Genomic DNA, 22,093 nt, shown 5'->3' on the forward strand with positions numbered 1-22,093 from the left:
ACTAAACTATAAAGTCACCGGAGACAGAAATTATGTGTTTCATTAGCACTGTTTCCAAGTGCCTGGCAAATGGAATTCATCAAATAACTTTTGACTGCTTGAATAAGTAGAAATAACATAGTACTGCAGTCTTAACAATGACAAAGAATAGAGTTGCAACAGTGAGTGAAGGTATTTAAATATGGCAAATTCTAAAAAGAGGCTAAAGATAGCAAAAACTGATAAAAAGTAAATGCACTTGGTAATTAGGAAATTATTAATGAATTTTAAGACCGATTTAAGTACAGGTGTATATTGATGGCAGAGTATAATTGGCTAAGGAATTAGTAGGAGGCAGAGAGGCTCCAAAGGTAAGCATGATAGCATGGATACTATTCCTAACATCTGGCTTACCTTTGTTCCATATGTCAGTGTTGAAATTTTCTGCACCATTATATCAATTCAGACTTCAATATTTACCTGCCATCCCCTTAAAGAGTCTACTTCTGAATGGAGTATCTTAAACCCAAAAGAACTGATCCTCTTTATTTTTATGTCTGAGTGAATAAAGAGCCGTACATCTGAAAGTTACAAGGATAGGCCATTGCTTAGAATGCAGAACATTGCTATGAAGTTTAGTTTCAAGGTTGGCTACATGTAGGTAGTGTTTGAGTCCTTTTATTTAAATACTTAAATTGGGAAGAAAAGTAAATAAGACCTGGTAACTGTAATATTTACTGACCTGTTAGAATTTTTCTAAGCTTAATGATTTTTAAAACACTTAATAAGACTATATAGCTTATACTCTGGTAGGTAGGATATGGACAAAAAGGAACATCCTCCAGTTGTAGAAACCAGGAAGTATTGATGCTACACAGGAAGTAGAGATGAATCTATAAACTAATCCAGTAAAATCATTTTTATCTCCATTGAGGCTAAGCTGGTTAGAACAAAAAAGCTTGTTCAGGATCTAGAAATGGCAAGAATTAGGGTCATGACTCAACTATGTTTGGCTTTCACTTTGATTTACAATTATATTGGCAAATGATCCTTGCAAAGAATAAACACAAGATTAAGAATGCAAGTGAGTAGATGCTCCCTGAGGCTTTGTTTTATTCCACACAAGGTCAGAGCCAAAGTTCAATATAACCAGAATACCATGCAGAGGAAGGAATCCTCCCAGTCAGCACAGTACAAGATGTGGGATTTCGGTCTTTTATAACCATTTGGGTGTGGGGCCACCCCAGCACACCAACCCTCCTCCTTTTAGTGACAGCCTTGCTGCACCACAGATGTATTCACACATTTGTGTTCTATTTCTTGTGCTTCATCAAGGCAACCCAGCTTCCGGTGCAACAAGCTTGACTATAGCCTAGCAAGAATCCCATTTGGAAAATCTTCCCCACCCTCTAAGTAGATGGGAGAGGAAGCTCATTTTATAAATCAACACTCAGTTGAAGAAACAGAAGTGAAGGGGCACTTGGGTGGCTTAGTCAGTTAAGCAAGTGCCTTCAGCTCAGGTCAGGATTTTGGGGTCCTGGGGTCCTGGGATTGAGCCCTATGTCGGGCTCCCTGCTCAGTAGGGAGTCTGCTTCTCTCTCTCTCTGTCGCTCTCCCCGCCAACCCACTCTTTCTCTCAAATAAATAAATAAAATTTAGAAAGAAAGAAAGAAAAAAAGAGAGAAAGAAAGAAACAAAAGAAATGAAAGAAAGAGAAAGAAGAAAGAAAGAAAGAAAGAAAGAAAGAAGAAAGAAGAAAGAAAAAGAAAGAAAGAGAAAGAAGAAAGGAAAGAAAGAAAGAAAGAAAGAAAGAAAGAAAGAAAGAGAAAGAAAGAAAGAAGAAAGAAAGAAAGAAAAGAAAGAAAGAAAGAAAGAAAGAAAGAAAGAAAGAAAGAAAGAAAGAAAAAAGAAAGAAAGAAAGAAGAAAGAAAAAGAAAGACAGCAGTGCATATTAGCTTAGAGAGAATGAGCATTCTTTGGGTAGTAGTAGGTCACCAATGTTTTGTTCATTTTAATTAACTGACAACCCAAGTCTTCACAGGAATCAATGAATTGTTTATATATACTTAGTTTCTTGGCAATTAAAAGTGGAAAGTAGAAAGAAAAGAGTCCTAAAATAAGAATATAAAATCTCGCCCTGAACCTACAAAAACAAAAAGTGTGGAATGAGTGGAATAAAAAAAAAAAAAAAAAGAATTAGTGGAATCTGTACAACGTAAGGCAAAAGGAAACTTGATCTCCAATTTCTTCAACTCAAACCTATCAAAGAAATCATTTCTACAAACTGAAAATTATTTTTTCAATTTATTTTTCCTGTTTGGCCTGTAATAAATATCATAGATACAATACCTGTTTCAGTAATGGCTAAAACCAATAAAAAAGAGGAAAAAATCAAACATATATACATTAAAAATATATCAGCTTATCAGAATTTACCTAGCCATAAGCTTCAAGGGGGTCCCAGTCTGAAAGTCCTCTCTTTCCATTTGGAAAATGCTGCTTCCATTTCCTTGTGAAGTTATACTTTTTAATATCCCACAAATAAAATTAATTAGGGCACATATCATATTGTGTTCTTAGCAAAATGACCGAGTATACTATTTTTAGGTCACAGCTAGCCTTATTTATATTACTTAGGCAAAACTATATAGAAAAGAAATATTAGAAATCCAAAAGCTATTTCAAACTAATTCTATAATTTCTAAAGCTACACATTAGTGAAAAACATAAACTTGCAAAGTAGACTAGTGTACTGTGTGAACGAATCCACTTTGAAACTAAGGTTTGATATAAGTCATGCTTTTCTCCTAAAAATGCCTTCATTTATTTTATTAATTGATATCTGGTTCTGTGGAGAAAATGCAGGGAGAGTAGGGCTATGAGAAAGCAAGGATCTGAGCAAATGACCACCCACTCATGAATTATACCCAGAAATCATGATAAAAATTTTCTATAAGTACTCATTCACACTTATAATAAGTATTTCGTGTGACTGAGAAAAATATTTTCTTTCTGTTATTGGTACATCACTACTTAAATGGGACTCTGAAAAAAAGGACATAGCAGTGGGGAAAACTGACTAGATTGTTTTCTATTCTCTCTCCATGCGTGACCTCATAGCCTACTGTTTATTTCCGATAAGCCCTCAAAGTCTCCATGTTTGTTATTGTCAGATACTGAAAACAACTCTGATCCTTCCACTTCTTTATGCCCAGGTTGACAAGTGAATGTAGAATATCAATTCATGGATTGTGTCACAAATAAAACAAATGCCTAAATCTAGCTTAAACTGCTAATATTGTAGAAATAAAGCACCAATTACTATAGTTTGTCAAATTAAGAGTAATCTCATTCTCAAAACTGAATAACGTGATTGAATATTATTTCTAGAATAAGCAAATATATTTATTACTACTATATATAAATAAATATATTTATTACCACCATATACCAGGGGGAAAACATGCTGAAGGATAGGCACTTGTTCGGAATCAGTGCAAACTATACTCTAAAATGGATAGAGAGGAGGCAAAAACAGTATATTTCAGAGAACACAGATGGTCATTTAGCCCTCTATTTAGAGTAAACTGAAAGAGAAAAACAATGTTGACCCAAGGAAATGCTTCATGAGATGATTCATCACCCTCAATCGAGAAAGAGGCATTTTCAAAGTTCACTTATTCATTCAGTGTTTGTTTGTTTTTTGATACCTGTTTTGTGCCAGGTACTGTTGAAATCACAGAGAAAACAAAGAATCAGAGACACAATGAGAATGTAAGTAAAGTAAGAAAGGAGCACTGACAGAAAGGATATTCTATGTAGCTCAATGTCAAAGAAATATTGGATGGGAAAAGAATACAGTGGCAATAGACATTCTTGAAAAGATAAAGAGAGGCCATGTTATGAAACTTTGTCTAAAAGCTAGTGTATGGGAAGGGGGGGCAGTGGGGAAAAGGGTAGATGTAATTGTGGATATTAATAATTTTTAATTAAAATCTAAATTTAATTTAAATGTTTAAATGTCCATACCAAAAATAAAAGTAAATGGTACAAAGAGGAAGAGGGAAATGAAACCTTTTCTTTTCTTAAGGAAACACCAAGTACATGTGTGGGAGAGCTTTATAAGAAGTCAGCTATGGACAATGGAAAGGTAAATAAAACATAGGCACTAAGAAGTATTACCAGGGTCACACTGAGATGGGAGATCACAAATTTATTATGACATCAGTTTTCTCAGTTTTGGGACTTTCAATAGCATTGAAAAAGTGAAAGGGAAAGCCAAACTGCTCAATTAAGAAAGGGTAAGGATTTTTCCAGGTGTGAAATGGAAGGAACAGTACAAAGAAATGAAGAATTGGGCAAAAGAATTATTTAAGTTGTTCACTAGGTCTTGCCTGGATAGCAAGAAGATGGTAAAATGAATAGAGAGTCACGAAGAAAACAAGGTGTGTCAAGACACTGACACTGGAGAGTGGTGGGAGGTGGAGAGAATGAAGTGGTTACTGTTTTGTAATTCATGATTTTAAAGATGAGAACTTTCAGATATCAAGATTCAGAAGGGTCATTGACCAATGGTTAGTGTGGAATGGAACAGAATGCCAATGAAGGTAAGGTAGTTAAGAATTTCTGTAGGCTACTAACTGACTTGCCAACCCATCTACTTTAATTAATCATAATGATAACAGGAGATAAGACAAAGGAAAATCAACACCCGAATTTCTAAATCTGAAGAAGTGATAAAGAAGATGACAGATGATAATGAGAGGGTAGGTGATAACAATATAAAAGGCAAAATGAGGGCACCTGGGTTGCTCAGCGTTTGAGAGTCTGCCTTTGGCTCAGGTCATGATCCTGGGGTCTGCCTCTCCTTCTGCTTATGTTTCTGCTTCTCTCTATGTGTCTCTCATGAATAAATAAATAAAATATTTTTAAAAAGCAAGCAACAGAAATCATTTAAAAATAACAATAAAAATAAAAATAAGAGGCAAAATGAAATAAAACAATACATCTTGGATGAGCTCTATATTTTCTAATGCCACATCCCCAGCTAAAAGGAATCACATACTGATGTTAACTGTTATCTTTGTAAAGTCAGGACCATCTACTCAAACACCCTTTCCCCCAATATTACCCAGATCCTAGCAGATGACTCTGGTCAATAATTTCTCCAACCTTGTCCAAAAACTTCAAACTTTCTCCACTTTGTTAAAATTCTGCCAAGAGAATTTAAATTCCAAAATTATCCTCAGTTTAGCACTACAAAGCCTATCTACCTATTCAGATTTCTCCCTTCTCTCCCTTCTCTCCTCTTTCTCTATAGGTTTATTATCGCTGGTCAAAGTCAACTCAAACTCCATGTCTTGGAACCTATTCAAGTTCACATTTTTAGGTTTCCATCAAACGTCCCTTTACTGGAACACCTGGGTGGCTTAGTCGTTGAGCGTCTGCCTTCGGCTCAGGGTGTGATCCTGGAGTCCCGGGATTGCATCCCACATTGGGCTTCCCGAGGGAAGCCTGCTTCTCCCTCTGCCTACGTCTCTGTGTTGCTCATGAATAAGTAAAATCTTAAGGGTAGCCCGGGTGGCTCAGCGGTTTAGCACTGCCTTACAGCCCAGGGCGTGATCCTGGGGACCCGGGGTTCGAGATCCACATCAGGCTCCCTGCATGGAGCCTGCTTCTCCCTCTGCCTGTGCCTCTGCCTCTCTCTCTTTCTCTGTCTCTCATGAATAAATAAATAAAATCTTTATAAAAATAAAATAAAATCTTTCAAAAAATCTCTTTACTTTTCTAAATCTTATGTTTTTGTAACCTGTGTTCTGGTACTTGAGGATATAACTGGTGGACTGAAATCCATAGGTACCAAAGACTTGGTACAGAGGGGTCCTTTCTCCCTACCTCAATACATTATGGGGGCAGGGATCACATACCCAATCCCAATCAAAAAAAGGAGAGTACACTTTTACTTTTCTTTTTCTTTCTTTCTTTCTTCTTTCTTTCTTTCTTTTTCTTTCTTTCTTTCTTTCTTTCTTTCTTTCTTTCTTTCTTTCTTTCTTTTTCTTTCTTTTCTTTCTTTCTTTCTTTCTTTCTTTCTTTCTTTCTTTCTTTCTTTCTTTCTCTTTTTTGAGGAGTGTGAGACCAGGGAAGGGGCAGAGGAAAAAGTAAAGAGAGCATTTTAGCAGGCTCCATGCCCAGCACAGAGCCCCAAACCCCACATAGGCTAGATCTCATGACCCTGAGATCATGACATGAACCAAAATCAAGAGCCTACACTTAACTGATTGAGCCACTCAGGCAACCCAAGGAGAGCACACTTTTTAATCACTTAGACTTCTCATAGATATCTAAACGTGCTCAAAAACTGCCATCTGGGCAGCCCGGGTGGCTCAGCAGTTTAGCGCCATCTCCAGGGCCTGATCCTGGAGACCTGGCATAGTGTCCCACATCAGGTTCCCTGCATGGAGCCTGCTTCTCCCTCTGCCTGTGTCTCTGGCTCTCTCTTCCTCTCTGTATCTCTCATGAATAAATAAATAAAATCTTAAAAAAAAAAACTGCCATCTTAGAAAAGCTCCTTTAAACTTCCGTTATTCTCCAGAAACAACTCTTTTTTTTTTTTTTTTTTTCAAACCTTCATACACAAACTTTTTCAATGAGTCACTCCTGGCCTCCTTTTCCTGAGCTCCTACTCACTCCTTAACACATTTTCACCTGGGTTTCACCCCAATCACCATGGCAACACATCTTTAGCTGAAATCACCAATGATCTCCCTGTGTTCAAATCCAATGGTTATTTTTTATTCCTGATCGCAACCTCTCAGCAACATCTGGCAGTGATGATTACTTTATCTTTCTTATAGGATGTTTTCCCTAGTCTTTGGAAGACCACAGATTTCTGCTATTGTCTTCTTCCTCTGTGACAACTCATTTTCACTTTTGATATTGTATCTATTCTGATACTCTAAAACTGTTAAAATTCATCAAGATTTGTTCCTAAAGTTATCTTTTTCTCACCCTACATTGTTTTCACAGGGATTTGTATCTACCTCAAAGAAATCAATTACTATCCGTATCACCAAATTTATATCTTTTTCCCAGTTTGCTCTCCAATTTCTTTATTCATGTTAGCCACCTATTCACTCAAGAGTTATGCTTGGATGAATGAAAAGAGTACTAGTTTTCACATAAGAGTAAGAGAATCATGATCTGTGAATATATCTTTATAAGTGTTATTATTGTCTTTACAAAAAAAAAATTTCTACTTTCCCTCAAGACCCAACTCAAATTCTAAATTATCTGTAATTAATTTCTTATTCTCTTACTCTCATCTTCTCTAGCAGCCTACTAGGTACTTCCTGCTCATCTATCTTCTAGAACGGTGTTATAATTTCTACACCCATGTGTCTTCTCTTAATCCCCAAATTAGGAGCTACTTAATGTCAGGCCCAGGTTCTATTCATAATCTTTTTTCCTTAACTTACTTCTCTTATGTACAAGAGATGCTTAAAACTTTTTTAAATGAGTAATTGAATGCCAATAGACCAGTAAACTATACTCTGAGGTTTTCAAAGAGATATTAATAGATGCTCCCAAAAGGAGGGATTCTGTGATTAAAATCAGGGAAATTTGTACTGAATCCCACTCCTAGAGATTCCAACACACACTTGCATTTGAAGAACTATAAGAAGTCCTTAAAATAGAAAAGTATTTAACTTTGTTTAATGTTTAAATAAGGAAAGCTTTCTTGCTCTTTTCTTCTTTTAACACACATAATAGCATTCACCAAACAATTTTTCCTTATGTCTTAACATAGTTTGGATTTTAACTAATTAGGTTCAACAAAACAAATGTTAAAGAAACAGAGGGTGTGCTTACTCTCTTTTTCCAGGACTCTCCACTAAGGTAAGACACAGGTGTTAATTCCTTCAATACAGCTTTGAAACTTCATAGTGCAGAAAAAATTTTGATCAATATAGTACTCCCATACTATTGACTTATATGCTAAATCCAACAGAATCTTATTGTTTTCTCTTTTATAATGTTTCTAATTTTAAGAATTAGAACACACCATCTAACCATAAAGAATAGCAATATTATTATAGTCTCATTGACATCATTGTTTTGTTTTGTTTTCCTTTGAAAGTATTCTAACAAAGATAATATAGTTACCTGAACACTCAACGTACCAGCAAGCAGTTATGCAAGTAGCTTGAATGATAGAAGCATTAGAAGTTCTGAAATAAAATTTCCACATGAAGGTCAAAAACCTTTACCACTTCACCTTCACTATGTAGTCTGATAGAGTTTAGAATACATTCAAAACCAGGAACCCAAACACAACAATACTTATGCCCTGAATAGCTGTTATGCTATGCTTTCTTCAGTGGGCGACAGGGAAGGAAACTCTATTTGCCAAATAGAAAGTTCTGACATATGGGGTGGCAAATAACATTATGTAACGATAAAGCACCCATCCTGGTAACCAGAACTCTTATTAAGAACAACAGGATAGCAAAGTGACTCATCAGCTTGTGTGCTCTTTCTCAATTCTAGTAATTTGGGACAAGTGTGGGGAAGTTACAAGTTGTTTATGTGCAACCCAAAATGACAGGCGACACAAGTTACTAAGCAACATTAAGTCCTTGCATTTTTCTAATCTTTAAAAGCTGCCACAAGCGTAATAATCCTGTAATAGAAAGGTAAAGGGAAAAGCAATGTGGGAGTCATGTTTCTTACTGAATGAAAATGTTTTGCTCAATAATTCTAAAATTCTGATTCACCATGAGTTCATCTGTCTTGGTTTTAGGATTACTTCAGGTGTATAATCCTCCTCTGCTCACTGTCAACACCAGAAACTTGTTCTATAATGAAAAAAAGGATAATGGAGGGGAGGTGTGTGGAAGTGGTTCTCATGAGTTTTGAAACCGGTTTGTTCCCCAGTAAACAGGACCTCTGTTCTCTATTTCAGTTCTTTGTTTCTTTCGTAGTACTTAATATAACAACAATATATCATGTATTTGCTTCCTCGTTTGGGTGTGTCTGCTTCTGTCTTTCTCTTTCACTGAAGTACCTTCAGTACAGTAGGAATCTGTCCCTTATTTTACTCTTTCCTTTCCTGAGCCTGGCATGTTGCCTGAAACAAAGTAGCCCATCCAGGACTAAAGAATGAAATAAAATAAAGCACTGTATCATGGTGTCAGTAGTTCCCTTTCTTAAGATAGTTTTAATAACTGTGTTTATTCATATGAACCTTAAAATTTCCCAGGAGTAGCTGAGCATTACTTACAATCTCTAAAATACAACACTAAGAAAGGCAGGCGACTAAGAATTCCCCAGTCTTTATTTTTTTCATTAAGTAACCAGTGAAGTGATTCCTTGGTCAAAAGCCCAGGAAAAAACATTTTCTTACATTCTCTGTCTCAGCAAAACAAGTCGCTGAGTAAACTACAAACTCATCTTTTGTGCTTGAAGTTCTGTTTTCAGGTCAAGAATCCTGTAATGCTCTTCCACAGTACCTCTATTTCTTCATCCTTTCCAGTTCATATGACTCAAAAGGAGTCAATCTAGGTAATAACAGATTTCCTCACATAAGAGGTCCTATTTTCCCAGTCTGCATAAGTACAAATGGGAAAAGAGTCTATATAGATGAAAATTAAATATCAGTTTGTACACTGAATGGATGATAGCTGTGACTACCTATTAAGAGTGACTACCTCTTAAGATTGAAGAAAAATGAAAAGCCTAGCATTATGGTGATAGTTAAAGGGACAAGAATTAAAATTTCTTAGATTGATTGTGTGCCATCCATTCTCCTGGAAGTATTTGCATGTGTTATCTAATTTATCTTTGTTACCACTTACCCTTTTTTAAATAATTCAATAAAAACCTTTTGGGCAAAATTGTAAGTAAGGCTGACCCTTTAAAGGGGGTGTTTTCTATAACATTTGGTAGATTTTATGAGTTTCATATTTTATTAATATAAAACTAAAATGAAAACAGCTTTTTAGATTTCTATTTTATTTAGCACATTTGCTTGGCTATTAGTTCTTTACTTTTTACCTGAGACAATATCAACCAGAAAATAGTAATAGCTAATATTTTTTAGTATTTATTATGTTCCTTCCATTCTAAGCCTGTTACACACATGATTAAATCATATAATTCCATGAAGTGGATATTATTTTCATTATCCCTACTTTACAAAGAGAAATATAAACCATAGAATTTAAGTTACTTGCTTAAGGTCATCCAAGTAGTAAAGATTTGAGGCCAAGCCATTTGAATGCAAAGAATAAATGTTAACCCCTATATCACAGTGCCTAAGAAGGAAATGATAAAATTCAAATGAGCATCTTTGCATATTGAAAAATTTTACATGGAGTTGATTTCTCCACACCTTTAACCACAATTCCATCATCACAAATAATCAAAATATGATATAAGCCAAGTTTCTATAAAGAAAAAGAAATGTTAAAATGGAAGACCCAGCTATTTCACTGGGGTATTCTCATCCTCAGATAACTTTTTTGATGGAACTCCAAAGGGATCTTAAATCGCTATCATGCATCTCCACATCTCATCAAATATGTTCTTTCCTGGTTACAACTGTATATTTGACAACCGATTTGTGTGGATTAGAAAGAGAATAAAGTAAGAAAAAAAAAAGAATAAAATAGAATTATTTGACCCTGGGCAGCCCCTGTGGCGCAGCGGTTTAGTGCCACCTGCACCCTGGGGTGTGATCCTGGAGACCCAGGATCGAGTCCCACGTCGGGCTCCCTGCATGGAGCCTGCTTCTCCCTCTGCCTGTGTCTCTGCCTCTCTTTCTCTCTCTCTCTCTCTCTCTCTGTCTCTATGAATAAATAAATAAAAATCTTAAAAAAAAAAAAAGAATTATTTGACCTAAGATGGTACTTTAAAAAAAACAATACTATGCTTGGAAAGCCCTATGGCTATGCCCATCCAGTTCACATTGTTATAATGTTTAAATACTTAATGAAAGAAATTTACAAATCATTAGTAAGATCCAAATTATCCCATAAACTGAAAATGCTTCCTTGCGGGAGGGAGAGTAGGAATTGATTTTCCCACTATTCATTTTTTTCATGTTTCTCTACCAGTAGTCAACTTTCTAATGTCTGTTCCTGATATGACTTAATATTTATTAGCTATGACTAAACCAAAATCTTCTCAGGACTTTTCCTCAAGGAAAATGAGAATTCATGAAACAATTTTTCAAAAGCACCTTTTTACAACTTCATTCTATTGGTTGAAAAAAGCAAAATATCTTTGATCAATCATTTATTTTAATAATATTTGTTTTTTCCCTCCTCGAGATACATTAGTACCAGAAATTAGGTATCATTACAAATGTCAATATTGTGGTCTTGAATAAGCACTGTGTCATATTCCAACATATTGTCTCCTGTATTCTAAATATGCACTACCACAGGGGGTGGTAAATGCCTTTTGAGTAATTTTATGCAAATTATGAGTTCAACTAATTAAAATTTGATATCTGGCTCAGACCTGTAACTTGGGATTTGAAAAACCATTCTCTAGTCATTTTAGGGGCAAAGACTGTGGAATTGGAACTTTGGATCCCTTCAGGGAATTAGATTAGAGCTTTGAATTCATTGTCTTTTGAGTTTTACTATTATATTAGACATAATGCTCAGCACTTACATTCCGAAGTTAAGTAAGGCTTGGTTTCCTCCCTCAAAGTAGATAATAGATTATTCCAACCCTGTGTGACCTACTCAACGATAAAGGAAAGCACCAATCTCAGTGGAACAACAGAAAAGGACAGCTGAGCTAGTGGTATCATCCAAACAGAATCCTGGAAGTTTGGGATGCTAGAGCAAAAGCTTAAAGACCCATCATGAGGTGAAGTACTAATGGAGTAAGGATAGCAGAATATGAGTGTCAAGAAAGAAATCATAGAGAGAGACAGGTGTAAACAGAGAAAAAGGAGGTAAAATAATGGCATGAATTGCAGAGGGTAATAAAAAGTCAATAACACTTAATAAGTGGACATGGAGCCCTTGGGTTAAAAGCATGGGCTCTCGAGCCAGATTTCTGGTTCATATCCTAGCTCCATAACTACTAATTCCTGTGAGTATGTCTTTTATCCCTCTTGTGCCTCAGTTTGTTCTTTTATAAAATGGGAATGAAGATGATAATAAGATTATCCTATAAGTGTATTGTCAAGATTAAATGTGCAAGAGGCTTATACAAGCAACTGGTATGTGGCAAGCATGCAACAAAAGCTAAGCTCCTGTCATTATTTTTGGACTATAAGGGGAAGAGAGCCAAAGCACCACGTTCAAAAATCAACCCTAGATGATGATTTTCCCAACTCTATTCCTAACCTAAAACTGCAGCAACACAAGTGACAAGAGACAAGACAAAGAATCCGGGCTGACAATGTAAATGTATTTGCAAAGCTCCATCAAAGTTCGTCAACTTTCCTTACGGAGCAGATATATTTATACTCCAATTTTGAAGGTAATAATTTTTGTGCTCCTTGCTCTGGAGTGATTGGCATATTGCCAATAAAAAATAACTGAGTCAAGGACATTGTGTTTCAAACTTACAATGCAATACAGATTCCCTGTTCAAGGCAAATCCTTCATTTCAAATTGTTGACTCAGATAATACTTAAAAAAGAATTTCAGCTGTTTAAATTTAGCATGCTGAGAAAGACCAATCTTAAAATATTGTTTGGCGTTATGCCCATAACATTTTCATTTTAGTCTTTCCTTGTTAGTGTTTGTCTTTTGTGATAAGAAGACAAGTGACAGTAATCACGTTATTCTCCTTAACACTTCAGATTTTACCTAAATGAACCATTTTGTTTTTATCCTCACCAGTTAAAGATGGCCTTTCATTTCCTGGCAAATTTTCAGAAAGTGATTATGCAAGAATCCGTGATATTCCCACACACTGTTTTACCTCTTTGGTCATCATCAGGCCTTTCTCCTCACTTTCCTTTGAATCCTCATTAAAAATGTGTAAAGATTATCTGAAGACAAGCCTAATCTAATTTTTATAATCAGACCTTACAACTACTTAAAGAGATGTTTTAAATTTGTGCTTTATCTATCTACCCCCCATGCAGTCCAAAGAGTTTGTTTTTTAGCCTCCCTCAGGACACAATGTCTGGAAAATTTCTCATACCAGTCTTCTACCATGATAAGCCTCCTCTTATTTTCTTTTTCTCCACTTGGTTTTTGGGTCTTCCAACTTCTCTCCTCCCATATTAAGTCCATCATTTTCCTTCCTGGCAAAGATGTCCCCAACTTCATTCCCATGGTTTATGAAGCCAGAGCAGAACACTGAAATTAGAATGGTTGAATACACCTTGTTTGGATTTGGGGGTCAGTTCAGGTTTTAATTTGGGTAGATCCAATCTTGGTTATCAGTAGAGTAGGGAGTTCTCTCCTGATTGTTATAATTTCTCAAACACTCTCAACAAGCTCACTCCACTAGAACATGGAAGAGTACCATTATAATAAAACAAAGGGGCAAAGTGATTAAGAGCTAATCATTAGCCCACCGTTTATTAAATATGCTCCTTTAGGTAATTTGCTTATTTGTTCTGTGGTTTAGTTTCTTATAACAGGGAGAAAATGCCATCTCTACTGTAGCTGTTATCCCAAAAATGAGAAGACATTTTCAAAGTACTTAATCTGGTACCTGCCATTGGTGTACTCATAATAACTGTGAGCTATTCATGTGCTATATGGTGAATAAATCATACATGCAAATAAATCAAGGAGCTATAAAGAGGTTGATTGATTATTCACAATCAATACCTAAGGGTGCACAAATACATAGGATTCTTACTTGAGGTCAGATTTTGTGTTGGTGTTTAAAGAGAGAAAATGTCATGAATGGGAAAGGAGCAATACGAAGAGGGTTCAAATTCTTGCCTAGATCCTCCTCCAGGCAGATGCTCCTAGGCTAGAAGTATTACCCTTAAGAGAATATTGCAATAACATCATGCGTACATAAGTACAATTCTGTTCCTGAGGCCAGCCTGGGAGGGGGGTGGAGTGTGTGGGGGGAAGCATCTAGTAAAGAATACTCTCAATATGTCATTTCAAGCCTATATCAACATCACAGTGATTATTAGCAGGCCAAACTAGACTGAGGGGCAAGTAGCTATCTTTGGCTTGTCTGGCTACAACTCTTCCTTCTTTCTGTAGTGTGCAAGGAAAGCATGAGTCATAGGATACTTGCCTAGTTCAGACACTTTTCTCAGCAAAACTCACCAATGGTTTAAACCTTAAAATGATTGCTTTATCTCAAAATTAGTTTTGAAAATCTTCTCAGACATAACATGAGCTGTCCATTGTGTATAAACATGAGGTTTATAGTGAGGTCAACCAAATTATTAAGCAAAGGTATTCCCAAAACTCGACTTTGTCTGCCTATGTTTCCATCTTAAAAGATATTCTGACAAATCCCTATTCAATTCAATTCCATTTAGACTCTGAGTCTGATTTTTCTTCTCTTTAGCTAATACTTGAGGTTCAAGTAACGACCTATTCTAGAGTTGCTTACACTGTGGCTCCAATCATATTCTTTTAGTCTTTGTATAGACACTTCCTTCTCTTTTTTATGGCTGTCTAAAGTTTTCAACCACACTCATGCATGCACTATCATCACAATATATCTTCTTGATTATATCTTACTCAGTGATTTACAAACTCATGCGTACAGTTTGGCACCAAGAAATATGTGTGTATGGAATAGGTTACTTCCAATAATTGGGTATTTCCATAATAACAAAAATATTTTATCTGGACATCCCTGAGATGAGTAGGTAAAGTAATACAAATTACATTCAGGATATGTTTTATTTCTTAATAAAATAATGAAGATTAGGTGGATTCGAGAAGGAGTAACACAATTAAAAACTGAAATAACTGGATAAGAGTGATTCTTAGTTTCCTCTTTTCTACTGATGGAGAACTTCAGAATTATTTTGCATTTCACAATAGTTGTTTCAGAAGTTTTGATACCTCTGTGTCCTATAGAATTTATGACAGCATATGGAAGAGTCCAGCTTAAAAATTCTGGATTCTGAGTACTCTCTGTTTTTTCATTAATCTTTCTTGGAGAAAACGAGAGTGATACAATAATTTTTCCGGTGATCCTGCAACTAAGTCTAATATGTTTGTGCAACATGTCCTTTCTGCTTGAGAAATTCCTTCTTTTTTTCTTCATTAAAAAAAAAAAAAAATCCTGGTCAGTGTAAAGGAGGACCTGGTTAGACATATACTAAGGTTCTTAGACTAATTATTTCTGGATTCCCTCTAAAAGAGGCCTTTAGTTATTCTGCCTGCATTCACATTTATTTGGTCATTTGCTTTACAATGGACTGCCTGTCGCTGACCTGTTTTCACCTCCTCTTAAGAGTTGGTTATCTACAATTTGAGCAACCGGTTGAAGTAGTTTTTCAAAAGTTTTTTAGCCTTCATTTTTTTTTTTTTTTTTTTTGCCAGGGACCACAATGCTGCTTGGTTCTAAGTATAAAGCCATCTCTGTTAAACACACAAACAAACAAACCCACTCTGAAATCACAAGGAAGGGACTGCTTAGCAAGTGGAGAAGATGATTGCAGTAGTAAGAGACTGGGGGAATCCAGAACTTCCACCCACTAAAGAGTATTTGAATGTTTATCATATCATCAGTGTCGCCTAGGCGGTTGCCTACAGTTATCTAGAGACCTACATCACATTTTATTTTAATAAAGTAAATCAAAGACCTTTGTTTTTGTTTGTTGGATTGCTTCTTTGTTTTGCAGATTAGGAATCAATCTGCAAGGAAACTTGTAACAATTAGCTGGGCATTTGCAAGTCTAAGCTGACCTCTACACGAATTTTCTTTTGCAAAGGCAAACTGCCATCCATTACTAACTTTCAGGAGCTCCTTCTTGTAATTAAATGTAGGACACATTTACCAGTTTTGGTGCCTAAAATCGCCACGGACAAAGCGCTTTCTGCATACCTAACCGACAAGGGGCATCCATCGGTCAGCAAATAACCCAGAGGACACCAACTACAGCGTAACTGGGACGGGAGTCAGAGACCCAAACCGATCTGGCATCTCAAGGAGAGAATTCCAAGCTCTGCTTTTTCTAACTTTCCTCGCCATTTCTTCTCAGTCTCCCTTCCCCCGCAGCACAAACCCAGAAGCCACTCGAATTGCCAACCGTGTCGAGTTGAACTTACTGCAGTGTGATGCAGGCGAGGGCTGGGCGCATCTCCGAAGCGAGGGCAGCCGCCTTTCCGGAGAGGACCTGGGACCAGCCAGCTCTCAGGAGCCCTTCCAGTTCACACGCTCCCTGCTCGGGAAGAAGGCGGCCGCACGGCTCGGCGTCCCCGGGGGAGCGGAGCGGCGAGAACTCCGCTCGCAGCATCCCCTCCCCTCCACTCCCACCCCCTTCCACCACGCACGGCCCATTCTAACTAGTGTCTGAAGGCTGGAGATCGACTCCCAGTCTGCAACACAGGCTGCCCGCAGCCCACCAGTCCCCGACGATTTGCAACTCAAAAACAGCGGAGGCTGGAGAGATGCAGCTCTCCGGAGCCCGAAAGTCGTCCCTGGCATCCTCGTTCCCCACCTCGCACTCGCGTCCCCCCTCCTCTGCGCGGCCACCTCCAGCCTCCCCCCGGGCTACAGGCATCGCAAACGGTTATCTTATTACCCACACCGACAAGCATCGGAAGGAAACGGGCTTTGTCGGGGATAAAATACCTGTTGTCCGTGACTCATGCTCCTCTCTCATCTCTTGGAGTCCTTCATTTATACCAAGATGCGCTGATATTGGAAATCTGTGCAGTGCGCGTGTGTATGTGTGTGCGTGTGCGTGTGGTGAGGAGGAGGCAATCTGCGCGGCTGCAAGCAACAGCCCTGCCTATCTCTAGCTGCCGCTTCTACAGCTGCTGTTGCTACTATTGCTGCTGGAGCTCTGGGAGAAGGACACGGAGAGAGACAGTGTTTTACAGCTATTTAACTGCTGGACCAGTTATAGGAGGAGGGTGGAGACTGTGCAGGTATGAGTGGCGATGTTGAGACATTAAGCTTGATTCACCGCAATTACTACCATTCAGGATACATTTCCCCTTCAACGGGAAACTTGATACCTGTCTCCCCACCCTCCTGCTAACTATAGTCCTTGATGGGTCATTGTTCACCAACCACTTGCCTAACCCACTTCTAGCAATTCTAAAAGCTGCACACTCTATTTCTGCATTCTAACTTGGTAACCTGGGAGCAGGTGACTGGAGGATGGATGAGGATAAAGTAAGAAGGGAAGGGGGAAAGCCCGTGAATATTAAAAGGGAAATCATTCGGATGTGTAACCCATCAGAACACAGATAAAAATGATAGTTTTGAGCCATGTGTGTAAGATAATGCATTGGGGCAATACAAATGTAAGCCAGTAAATAATCATTTCTACTTTATAAGATGTGTGCAAAACCAAAAAGCTATTAAGGAGTGTGTTTATAAGCTTAAATGCAGGGTATCTTGATATACACATGGCCCTTGTTGGCTCTTGTCTTCCATGCATAGTATCCACTGTGATGTCAATGCATCAGTACTTCTGTCAGCTAGAAATTCTGGTGAAACCTACTGGTTACTGCTGTCTGTGCACTTTCCCTTTCTCTCCTTATTGGTTGTTCATTCTCTGCCCTGATTTATTTCCAGCTTATTCTCACATAAGTTGAAGCTGTGCTGAATTTAGAACTTAAGGAAGTTCTCAAAACCTCTAAAGACAAGAATACTTCTTAATAACTAATTTAATTTGCTCTAGCAATAGCTTGTATTCATGTTCTTGTTTTGTAATAGACTAGATAACCATGAACAACCCCTCTTAAATAGACTCATGTGTGTATATGTACACACATATGTACATGTGCACGACACTTAATTGATAGTACTAGAAATCTACTTTCAGCATTCAGTTGTCTAAGCTGAAAATAAACTTAATTCCTTTTGATTGTAATTGTGATGCACACCATTCATTATTTCTGCTCTGATCTGAGCAAATTTTATATTTGCCATATATTTTACCATTTGTTGGGGCTTGTGTAATTAAGGGTTAATTTGGACACATGTTGATACAAGAAGAAGGACGTGTAACAGAAATATAACAGAGGACCCAGAAAGAGGAAAGAAACCCAAAAGGATTAAGTAATACATCTTCTCCTGATCTGGTTATATTAGAAAATCACTGCTTTTAGCTAACCAAAGGCCAGTTAATGTGCAAAGCATTTATCAATCATCAAATAAGTATCAATTTACCAAGACCAAACTTACTACAATTATAACAGAAAATACATTGATTAATGTTTTGTTTTAAGATTGAATTCAGAGAGTATACAGATTTTTTAAATATCACAATCCTAAGAAAACATAATGCCAAATAGTCACGTTTTTTGCCTCTCCAATTTCTGTTGTTTATTAAGTAACTCCCATGAACACATTATTAACATTATTAAAAACCTGGAGTAGGGATCCCTGGGTGGCGCAGTGGTTTAGCGCCTGCCTTTGGCCCACGGCGTGATCCTGGAGACCCGGGATCGAATCCCACGTCGGGCTCCCAGTGCATGCAGCCTGCTTCTCCCTCTGCCTGTGTCTCTGCCTCTGTGTGTGTGTGTGTGTGACTATCATAAATAAATAAAAATTAAAAAAAAACCTGGAGTAATTTCATATTTCCATACTCATATTCAATGCATTGTAAAGAAGTAGGCAAAGATTGTCCATACTATTTAGAAATATATTTGATTCAGAAGGCCAAATATACCCATAAATGCCATCAGTGTATTTTAAAAACTTCATGAGGATATTTGTATAATTAATCAATCTCAAAAAAAAATTAGTAGCAAAAAATAAACTTGTTCTATAAATTCCCATTAATCAACAAAATCAACGATTTATGAGTATATAGAAATAAGTAACATCTTAATTTCCAGGTAAATTTCTTTTATCATCAAAACATGTATTTCCAAACTAAATTCTGTAATGTAATTCATATTTGTTCACTGTAGAAAAGCTCAAAGATGATAAGCTCTGCAGCAGCAGAAGCCATGTCTATTTAGTTTATTCATGTATCTCTAGCATCTAGCAAAGTGCTTAGAATGTGCTATGTGTACAGTAGGTAGTTTATAATAAACAGGTGAATGAATAAAAAATTAATTTCTGGATGCAAGATATTGGGAAGATAAGTGAACTGGTAATAAGGATGTTTAAATTCTTCCAGTCTTCACTTTGCTGCTAAATAACTGTGACACTTTTGACTCACTTCTTGTCTCAAGGTAACCTTTCACAGACCCTACAAAACTTCCTAGTAAGTATCTGTCCCCAATACTTTTCCAAAATGATTTTTCTACTAAATGAATCTAATCAACATGACTTTCCTAAAATCTCATTTCCTGACAACTTTGCAAATCAGTAACATCAGGACCTATTCATCCCGAAGAAGTGTGCAGTTTCCTCCACTTTCACTTCCAAATCTATTCCTAGTCTAGTTGGTAGTAGGCTAGGTGTTTAAGAAAAGAGATTGTTCACAGGAAACAATAGGTGTTGGGGAGGTTGTGGAGAAAGGGGAACCCTCTTACACTGTTAGTAAGAATGCAAACTGGTCCGGCCACTCTGGAAAACAGGATGGAGGTTCCCTAAAAGTAAAAAATAGAACTACCCTTCAATCCAGCAATTACACTATAGGTATTTACCCAAAGGATACACAAATGCTATTTCAAAGAGATACATGTACCCCGATATTTATGGCAGGGTTATCAACAATAGCCAGATTATGGAAAGAGCCCAAATGTCTATCAACTGATGAATGGATAAAGAAGATGTCCAGTTCCAGATGTCTAGTAGAGTTCTCACATTTTATAAGATAGCAAATAACACAGCAGGTCACCCTGGCTTATTGCTGAGAAGGTCATTTACCAATCTCCGCTAGACTATCTGGCTAAGAATCGCAACGTTAGACATGTAAGCTTTGGCCAAAAAAAAGCCATGTTTTAATTCCTAGGTGTGTCAATGACTAGCTATATGACCTTGGGAAAGTTGTCTTTCCACACATCAATTTTCACATTAAAAAATAAGGATTTTTTCCATTTTATTAGAATATAATTGGCAAAACTGGAATATACAAAAATGTACAATGTGATGATTTGATGTACATGTAGTATGTGAAAAGATTCTCATAGTAAGTTAATTAATATGTCCATTATCTCACATATTTGATTTTTTTTTTCTGAAACACTTAAGTTTTACTCTCTCAGCCAACTTTGATTATATAATACGGTATTATCAAATGCATTCACTATGTTATTTATTAGATCTTTATTCATCTTATAACTGAAAGTTCATATCATTTTACCAGTCTCTCCCCATTTTCCCTACCCCTAGCTCATGGCAACAGCCATTCTAATTCTCTATTAGAAGTTCAACCTTTTTTTTTTATTTCACATGTAAGTACAACCATATAGTATTTGTTTTTCTCTGTTTCATTTCATTTAGCAATAAGGCACTCCAGATTCATTCATATTGTTGCAAACGACAAGTGGTAGAATTTCCTTCTCTTTTAAGGCGGAATAATATTCCACTATATATATGAGGGTATGTGTGTGTGTGTGTGTGTGTGTGTGTGTACTTTCACACATGTTAGGATGCTTATTATCAAAAATACAAAAGATAAATGTTGCTGAGGTTGTAGAGAAAAGAGAACCCTTATATACTATTGGTCTGAATGTAAAGTGGTACAGCCACTATGAAAAACAGTATGGGGGATCCCTGGGTGGCTCAGCGGTTTAGCACCCGCCTTGGCCTCAGGGCGTGATCCTGGAGTCCTGGGATCGAGTCCCACATCGGGCTCCCTGTACGGAGCCTGCTTCTCCCTCTGCCTGTGTCTCTGCCTCTCTCTCTCTCTTTCTCTCTCTCTATGTATGTGTCTCTCATGAATAAATAAAATCTTAAAAAAAAAAACAGTATGAAGTTTCATCAAGAAATTAAAAATAGAACTACAATATAGTCCAATATTCCTACTTCTGCATATACATCCAAAGGAAATGGAATCAGAATCTTGAAGAGGAAAAAAAAAAAGAATCTTGAAGAGGTATCCACACTTTCATGTTGTTTGCAGCATTAATTCTCAATAGTTAAGATAGAGTAACAACCTGTCTGTCAATGGATAGAAGAAATGAATCTATAAAGAATATATGATATATATTAAGCGAGACAAGCCAGAGAAGGCCAATTACTGCATAGTATCACTTATATGTGAAACCTGATAAACAAAAACAAAATCTCATAGAAAGAGAGAATAGAAAAGTGATCATAGGAGATTGAAGTAGGATAAATAGCAAAAGGTTGGGAAAACTTTCAACTTCAAGGTGAATAAGGTCTGAAGTTCTTATGTAAAACACGGTGAATACAATTGACAAAACTACATTGTATAATTGAAATTTGAAATTTGCTGGGAGTAGAACAGAAATGTTGTCAATAAATAAATAAATGAGGTGATGGATGCATTAGTTAACTAGATGGGGACATCCTTTCACAATGGATACATATATCAAATCACCATAATGTACACTTAAAGTGTCTTAACATTACATGTCATTTATACTTCAATAAAGCTGTAAATAGTAATATTTTAATTAAAGATTTATTTATTTTAGATAGAGGAGAGGGAGGGTAAGAGGGAAAAAATCCCAAGCAGACTCCCTGCTGAGCACAGAGCTCAGCCCCATGACCCTGAGATCATGACCCAAGCCAAAATCAAGAGCCCGATGCTTAATCGACTGAGCCTCCAGGCACCCCTGTAATTAGTAGAATTTTAAAAAATAAAACGACTTCTTCATTTGCTATAATCCTGTTGGAATCATGAAAACAAGACCTGTTGCCTATCAGAGCCAGGTGCTCTGGGGTCCCATTTCTCAGGTGGCAGCCGTAAAAGCTGGGGCACCAGTCATGTGCACAAACTCCTTCCAGAGAGATGTTGGCCACTTAGTTTTATTTTTAAAGCATGCCAGAGAAAGAAGGCAATGCAATCACAAGTATCTCAAAATGAAGCTAATAGCATCCACCCCAC

The 22,093-nt window shown here is 36.9% G+C and overlaps 1 protein-coding gene and 1 non-coding gene across 16 annotated transcripts in view; both read right to left on the bottom strand.

The window, feature by feature from the left end:
* Window positions 1-17,213, bottom strand: part of DGKB (diacylglycerol kinase beta) — a 694,527-nt gene extending 677,314 nt beyond the window's left edge. For 4 of the 15 annotated variants that reach the window (XM_072764448.1, XM_072764442.1, XM_072764439.1 and 1 more), the window contains exon 1: window positions 16,741-17,013. The gene's annotated coding sequence lies outside the window, so the exon portion shown is untranslated. Of the gene's footprint in view, window positions 1-16,214; window positions 16,540-16,740 lie in introns of those variants that run through there. The other 11 variants (XM_072764449.1, XM_072764443.1, XM_072764438.1 and 8 more) reach the window with 9 other exon arrangements.
* Window positions 5,789-5,930, bottom strand: LOC112915904 (small nucleolar RNA SNORA57). The gene has a single exon (XR_003234193.1). It is a non-coding gene; the product is annotated as a small nucleolar RNA SNORA57 (small nucleolar RNA).
* Window positions 17,214-22,093: the final 4,880 nt, after the last annotated feature.

Source organism: Vulpes vulpes, chromosome 7 (genome assembly GCF_048418805.1).
Source record: "Vulpes vulpes isolate BD-2025 chromosome 7, VulVul3, whole genome shotgun sequence".
NCBI lineage: Eukaryota > Metazoa > Chordata > Mammalia > Carnivora > Canidae > Vulpes > Vulpes vulpes.